This window comes from Bos javanicus, chromosome 7, assembly GCF_032452875.1.
Source record: "Bos javanicus breed banteng chromosome 7, ARS-OSU_banteng_1.0, whole genome shotgun sequence".
Lineage (NCBI taxonomy): Eukaryota > Metazoa > Chordata > Mammalia > Artiodactyla > Bovidae > Bos > Bos javanicus.
Genome location: NC_083874.1, coordinates 41340646 through 41349029, shown reverse-complemented (window position 1 = coordinate 41349029; position 8384 = coordinate 41340646). Strand labels below are relative to the sequence as shown.

General features: G+C 38.4%; 1 pseudogene; it reads right to left on the bottom strand.

The window, feature by feature from the left end:
• Positions 1-1498: 1498 nt before the first annotated feature.
• On the bottom strand, positions 1499-2521 carry LOC133252115 (olfactory receptor 2L8-like; annotated as a pseudogene).
• Positions 2522-8384: the final 5863 nt, after the last annotated feature.

Sequence of the window (8384 nt, the reverse complement as noted above, 5' to 3'; positions counted from 1 at the left end):
TGGACTGCAGCACGCCAGGCTTCCCTGTCCATCACCAATTCCTGGAGCTTGCTCAAACTCAACCATCTAATCCTCTGTCATCTCCTTCTTCTCCTGCCTTTAATCTTTCCCGGGATCAGGGTCTTTTCCAATAAGTCGGTTCTTCACATCCTGTGGCCAAAGTACTGGAGCTTCAGCTTCAGGATCAGCCCTTCTGATGAATATTCAGAACTGATTTCCTTTCAGAAGGCCTGGTTGGATATTCTTGCAATCTAAGGGTCTCTCAAGAGTCTTCTCCAATACCACAGTTCAAAAGCATTAATTCTTCAGCTTTCTTTATAGTCTAACTCTCACATAACTACTATGAAAATCATAGCTTTGACTACATGAACTTTTGTTGGGAAAGTAATGTGTCTGCTTTTTAATATACTGTCTAGGTTTTTCATAGTTTTTCTTCCAAGGAGTGATTGTCTTTTAGTTTCATGGCTGCACTCACCATCTGTAGTACTTTTGGAGCCAAAAAAAATGAAGTCTGTCACTGTTTCCATTGTTTCGCTACCTATTTGCCGTGAAGTAATGGGGCTGGATGCCATGATCTTAGTTTTCTGATTGTTGAGTTTTATGCCAACTTTTTCACTCTCCTCTTTCACTTTCATCAAGAGGCTCTTTAGCTCTTCTTCACTTTCTGCCATAAGGATGGTGGCATCTGCATATGTGAGATTATTGATATTTCTCCTGGCAATCTTGATTCCAGCTTGTACTTCTTCCAACCTGGCATTTTGCATGATATACTCTGTGTATAAGTTAAATAAGCAGGGTGACAATATACAGCCTTAACATACTCCTTTCACAATTTGGAACCAGTCTGTTTCTCTATGTCTGGTTCTAACTTTTGCTTCTTGATCTGCATACAGATTTTTTCAGGAGGCAAGTAAGGTGGTCTGGTATTCCAATCTCTTTAAGAATTTTCCACAGCTTGTTACCATCCACAGAGTCAAAAGCTTTGGAGTAGTCAATAAAGAAGAAGTAGATGTTTTTTCTGAAACTCTCTTGCTTTTCCAATGATCTAATGGATGTTGGCAACTCAGTCTCTGGTTCCTATGCCTTTTCTCAATCCAGCTTAAATATCTGGAAGTTCACAGTTCATGTACTGTTGAAGCCTGGCTTGGAGAATTTTGAGCATTACTTTGCCAATGTGTGAGATGAGTGCAATTGTGTGGTATTTTGAATACCTGATTAAACATATATTTAAAATTAAAATTAAAACAATTTAAAAATCAAAATTATTTTTTACATAGAAAAATAAATGTGTTTGAAATTGATTAGGAAAAATATACCATGAAGTAAAAGGATAAGGCTTGAAATTATACATATACATATATATGTGTATGTATAATGAGATACTTCCATGCATACATATATATATATTTACAAGATAATATTGTCTAGATATGAGTAAATTTTTTATCCTCTAGATTAATTTTAATCCTTGAATTTAATGATTGGAACAGTGATAAAACACTATTTTAAATCACTGTCCACTGATGTGTATATATACACACACACACACAAGACCTAGGTACTTATACATAAAGATGTGGCTACATTTTTCACAGAACAGATTCTCTTGATTAATCTTCTCAAGGGTCCCATCACCTCCTTGTTTCTCAAGCTGTAAATAATAGGGTTGAGCACTGGGGTGAGGATGTTAAAGAAGACAGCCAGAACCTTGTCCTCTGTTGGAGTTCGAAGGGATCTTGAACATAGACAAGAGTAAGCAAAGGGCATATAGTAAAAAGTTACCACAATAAGATGAGTGCTACAGGTTAAATAAGCTTTCTTCCTCCCTTCAACTGACTGCATGTGATAAACAGCAAAGAGAACACGACTATAGGAACAGGCAATACCAATGAAAGGCAATAGAAGGAAGAAGACGGCACTCACAAACACTGTGTACTTATAGGTCCAGGTGTCAATGCAGGCCAGAGTCAACATGGCTGGGAGGTCACAGAAGAAATGATTGATGGCCCCTAGATTTGCAATAAGGGATCTGGAAGACATATATGGTGTGGGTGCAGGAATTGATAGAGCCTGTCATCCATGATCCTATTATCATCAACACACACACTCTTCTGCTGATTCTGATGGAACAGTGAAGAGGAAAGCAAATGGCTATATAACGATAAGTCACAGATGTCAACAACAATGCTTCTGTACCTGCTAAAGTTATGAAGAAGAAGCTCTGCATTCCACATCCAATGAAGGAGATAGATTTATTTCCAAGCAGAAAATTGCAGGCCATTTTAGGGACAATGGTGGAGATCTAATTTAGGTCAATGAAGGAGAGCTGACTAAGTAAGAATTACATTGGTGTGTGGAGATGGATGTCCAGAAAGGTGAGAAGGATCATAAAGAGGTTGCCAAACAGAGTTATCAGGAAAATGAGAACAATGAGAATAAAAAGAAACATGCCAAATCTTGAAAAGGGGAACAACCCCAATAAGATGAAATCAGTTGATGTTTGATTATAAGTTTCAATGGGTTATTCATACTATTTTTCCTAAAGGCAGACACAAAAGCAAGTGAGTTAAATATAAAATGATAAGCTATTTTTGTTTTATTTTAAATGTTACAGTTCTTAAAAGATGGACTGATGTTACAAATTTTACAGAAAAGAAATCTTCCTTTTGAGCCACTGATTAAAATTTGAAAACAAAACACTTTTCACCTGTTTCCAAGAAATCTTTAAAATTACTTTTAAAATTATTTTTTACTATATCACTAGGATAAGTATGTTTTACTGACCTACACTAAATTAAAGCTAAATTAATATCAAAATTTGATGTCATATTAAAGATATATGCATAGGATATCAGTATAAATGCATACACTGTAGAATTCTGAGTAACTAAGGCAATTAAGAAATTTTTCACTTAAGTCAAAAACATTAGTTGGTTCCTGCATAGCACGAAGTCACTTCAGCTGTGTCCAACTCTTTTGACCCCATGGACCATAGCCTGCCATGCTTTTCTGTCCATGGGATTCTCCAGACAAGAATACTGGAGTGGGTACCCACACTCTCCTCCAGGGAATCTTCCCAACTCAGGGATCGAAACCATGTCTCTAACATCTCCTATATTGGCAAGAGGTTTGTTTATCACTAGTACCATGTGGGAAGGCATCCGTTGGTTCATCTGTTGTAACATCTAGAATGAATCTATGTCATGTAATGTGTAAGCATATTCTTTCTCTTCTGCCTCCTCTGAAGAGAGGAGTTTCTGAATGCCATCATTAATGTAAACCCTATGCCTGAATATCTATCACACTCCTTATAGCTTTCAAGAATCACTTAAGCCCTGACAAACAGCGTGTGTTTTATAGCTTTCCAGATCTCTAATTCTTCTGTGTTAGAGAAACACTGATGGTATTTTATCTTATTCATTTAATTTTTACTTTTATTTTCTTGTATTCTAAATTCTTTCCAACTGTAGTTCATTTCAGTTCAGTTCAGTTGCTCAGACATTTCCGACTCTTTGCAACCCCATGAGTGACAGCATGCCAGGCCTCCCTGTCCATCACCAACTCCCGGAGTTCACTCAGACTCACATCCATCGAGTCAGTGATGCCATCCAGCCATCTCATCTTCTGTCGTCCCCTTCTCCTCCTGCCCCCAATCCCTCCCAGCATCAGAGTCTTTTCCAATGAGTCAACTCTTCGCATGAGGTGGCCAAAGTACTGGAGTTTCAGCTTTAGCATCATTCCTTCCAAAGAAATCCCAGGGCTGATCTCCTTCAGAATGAACTGGTTGGATCTCCTTGCAGTCCAAGGGACTCTCAAGAGTCTTCTCCAACAACACAGTTCAAAAACATCAATTCTTCGGCACTCAGCCTTCTTCACAGTCCAACTCTCACATCCATACATGACCATTGGAAAAACCATAGCCTTGACTAGATGGACCTTTGTTGGCAAAGTAATGTCTCTGCTTTTCAATATGCTATCTAGGTTGGTCATAACATTTCTTCCAAGGAGTAATTGTCTTTTAATTTCATGGCTGCAGTCACCATCTGAAGGGACTTTGGAGCCCCAAAAAATAAAGTCTGACACTGTTTCCACTGTTTCTTCATTTATCTCTCATGAAGTGATGGGACCGGATGCCATGATCTTTTTTTTCTGAATGTTGAGCTTTAAGCCAACTTTTCCACTTTCCACTTTCACCTTCATCAAGAGGCTTTTGAGTTCCTCTTCACTTTCTGCCATAAGGGTGGTGTCATCTGCATATCTGAGGTGATTGAGATTTCTCCTGGCAATCTTGATTCCAGCTTGTGCTTCATCCAGCCCAGTGTTTCTCATGATGTACTCTGCATAGAAGTTAAATAAGCAGGGTGACAATACACAGCCTGGATGTACTCCTTTTCCTATTTGGAACCAGTCTGTTGTTCCATGTCCAGTTCTAACTGCTGCTTCCTGACCTGCTTACAGGTTTCTCAATAGGCAGGTCAGGTGATCTGGTATTGCCATCTCTTTCAGAATTTTCCACAGTTTCTTGTGATCCACAGAGTCAAAGGCTTTGGCACAGTCAATAAAGCAGAAATAGATGTTTTTCTGGAGCTCTCTTGCTTTTTCGATGATCCAGCGGATGTTGGCAATTTGATCTCTGGTTCCTCTGCCTTTTCTAAAACCAGCTTAAACATCTGGAAGTTTGCGGTTCACGTATTGCTGAAGCCTGGCTTGGAGAATTTGAGCATTACTTTACTAGCGTGTACTGCTGCTGCTGCTGCTAAGTCACTTCAGTCGTGTCCGACTCTGTGCGATCCCATAGACTGCAGCCCACCAAGCTCCCCCGTCCCTGGGATTCTCCAGGCAAGAACACTGGAGTGAGTTGCCATTTCCTTCTCCAATGCATGAAAGTGAAAAGTGAAAGTGAAGTCGCTCAGTCGTGTCCAACTCTTAGCGACCCCATGGACTGCAGCCTACCAGGCTCCTCCGTCCATGGGATTTTCCATGCAAGAGTACTGGAGTGGGGTGCCATTACTAGCATGTGAGACGTGTGCAATTGTACGGTAGTTTGAACATTATTTGGCATTGCCTTTCTTTGGGATTGGAATGAAAACTGACCTTTCCAGTCCTGGGGCCACTGCTGAGTTATCCAAATTTGCTGGCATATTGAGTGCAGCACTTTCACAACATCATCTTTCAGGATTTGAAATAGCTCAACTGGAATTCCATCACCTCCACTAGCTTTGTTCATAGTGATGCTTTCTAAGGCCCACTTGACTTCACATTCCAGGATGTCTGGCTCTAGGTCAGTGATCACAGCATCGTGATTATCTTGGTCATGAAGATCTTTTTTGTACAGTTCTTCTGTGTATTCTTGCCACCTCTTCTTAATATCTTCTGCTTCTGCTAGGTCCATACCATTTCTGTCCTTTATTGTCCTTTATTTCATGCCCATCTTTGCATGAAATGTTCCCTTGGTATCTCTGATTTTCTTGAAGAGATCTCTAGTCTTTCCCATTCTGTTGTTTTCCTCTATTTCTTTGCACTGATCACGGAGGAAGGCTTTCTTATCTCTTCTTGTTATTCTTTGGAACTCTGCATTCAGATGCTTATTTCTTTCCTTTTCTCCTTTGCTTTTCGCTTCTCTTCTTTTCACAGCTATTTGTAAGGACTATGCCAAAGCCTTTGACTGTGTGGATCACAAGAAACTGTGGAAAATTCTGAAAGAGATGGCAATACCAGATCACCTGACCTGCCTCTTGAGAAACCTGTATGCAGGTCAGGAAGCAGCAGTTAGAACTGGACATGGAACAACAGACTGATTCCAAATAGGAAAAGGAGTACGTCAAGGCTGTATATTGTCACCCTGTTTATTTAACTTCTATGCAGAGTACATCATGAGAAACGCTGGGCTGGAAGAAACACAAGCTGGAATCAAGATTGCCGGGAGGAATCTCAATCACCTCAGATATGCAGATGACACCACCCTTATGGCAGAAAGTGAAGAGGAACTCAAAAGCCTCTTGATGAAGGTGAAAGTGGAAAGTGAAAAAGTTGGCTTAAAGCTCAACATTCAGAAAATGAAGATCATGGCATCCGGTCCCATCACTTGATGGGAAATAGATGGGGAAAGAGTGGAAACAGTGTCAGACTTTATTTTTCGGGGGCTCCAAAATCCCTTCAGATGGTGACTGCAGCCATGAAATTAAAAGACGCTTACTCCTTGGAAGGAAAGTTATGACCAACCTAGATAGCATATTCAAAAGCATAAACATTACTTTGCCAACAAAGGTTCGTCCAGTCAAGGCTATGGTTTTTCCTGTGGTCATGTATGGATGTGAGAGTTGGACTGTGAAGAAGGCTGAGCGCCAAAGAATTGATGCTTTTGAACTGTGGTGTTGGAGAAGACTCTTGAGAGTCCCTTGGACTGCAAGGAGATCCAACCAGTTCATTCTGAAGGAGATCAGCCCTGGGATTTCTTTGGAAGGAATGATGCTAAAGCTGAAACTCCAGTACTTTGGCCACCTCATGCGAAGAGTTGACTCATTGGAAAAGACTCTGATGCTGGGAGGGATTGGGGGCAGGAGGAGAAGGGGACGACAGAGGATGAGATGGCTGGATGGCATCACTGACTCGATGGACGTGAGTCTGAGTGAACTCCGGGAGTTGGTGATGGACACGGAGGCCTGGCATGCTGCAATTCATGGGGTCGCAAAGAGTCGGATATGACTGAACGACTGATCTGATCTGATCTGATAAGTTGTTTATGACAGAGATATAGCCATATTATCTCCTTTGAAAATCAGGTTGTAAATGTATATATTCAGAATAATTATACAGTTAATCCCTACATCATGATGAGGGGAATCTAATGAATAGTCTTTCAATGCCTGCCCATATCAAAATGAACTGCAAATTGCCATTACCTAAATTCAATATATATTAATTCCTTGAATAGATTTTTTCTGTACTTTATTCAATTGAAAATTAAACTGAAGAAAAACGCACATACTACTGATTCTTGTATTTATAGAAGAAATAGATTTTCAAATGCAGTCTTATTTTTAAAACAGTGAAAACTCCTTTCTACAGGGGTGCATCGAATTATTTAAAACTACACCTTGATCAAGTGGCAGATCTCTTGAGATGACCACCATGAGTGAAACAATGGTGTGGGTTTTTGAAGTTGAGATTTTCTTTTCCTGTACAACTTTGCTTTTGACCAAAAGTAGTCTCAAAGAAATAACTTTTGATTACTAATATATCTGGGATATTTGGTGTGATCCATCAGGGAAACCTTAAATTGGCTTTGCTAGAAGTTTTATAAAATATTTTAGTCTAGTTTTTTTTTTTTTAATGGTCTAGTTGTAACAAACAAAAACAAACTCTTGATCAGATATACATGGGTCATATCCTCTCTTTGCAAGATACCTGAAATAATGTAAAGGGTTGCCATTTTTCAAAGGAAAATTCCTTACTCACCAGAGAGACAGAAATCTTGTTTAAAAAAAAAAAAATAGATGCAAGATTAGTTTTCAGAGAGTTTTGAACTTATTGTCACCATAAAGTCTTCCTAAATTCTTTGAAATTTTTGGTCATACTTGTACCTGAATATCCATAGATAATAATTAGGTTGCATTGCCAGTAGTTATTTAGAATTTACAGTATTGTAAAATGGCTTTCAAATATTCTGAATCACCAGAACAATATCTCTGGGGTCCAGCCAAGCATAATTCTCCACAGTATCCTTTAATGGAACACGACTTAAAATTCCATACTTTTGCAAGTTTTTATACAATAGATTCTACTAAAAAGGACCAAAAGTATATAATTTTTATTACTTTAGTGATTTTGGATTGATATTATAAATATTTTAGTATGTATTTTTAATTGTACACAGAATGTAAAGCATGAAATTTATAAGATCTAGCATACACAGTTTGTACATGCAGCTTATAATACACAGAACCTAAAGGTAAAATAGCTACAGCTACATTTGAAACATATCTGAAGCAACAATGTATTTTCTAAACTAAAAGTTTATCTTATAGAAATTATTCATGTATTATTAGAGATAGTGGATGCGTTACAATTATCTAGTTTTTTTGTGTGTGCTTCTAAATTATATATTTCATGAAATTTCACAATAATGAGTCATATTATTAAATAGAAAACTAGGAAGATGGGCAGGCTAATATCTTGAGAGAGAAATGAAAATGATTACTATGTATATACTTTGAGCTTGGATTCATATTAAAGATCAGTTTACTAGGCTTTACTGAGTAAGCATGCTATATATAGTTTACGGTTAAAATTCTATCTAAGCCTAGTTCTGCCAGACATGTAAACTGGGATTAATGAATTTAACTCTATGAGCCTCTATAATTGAGCATATAAAAACCACAATA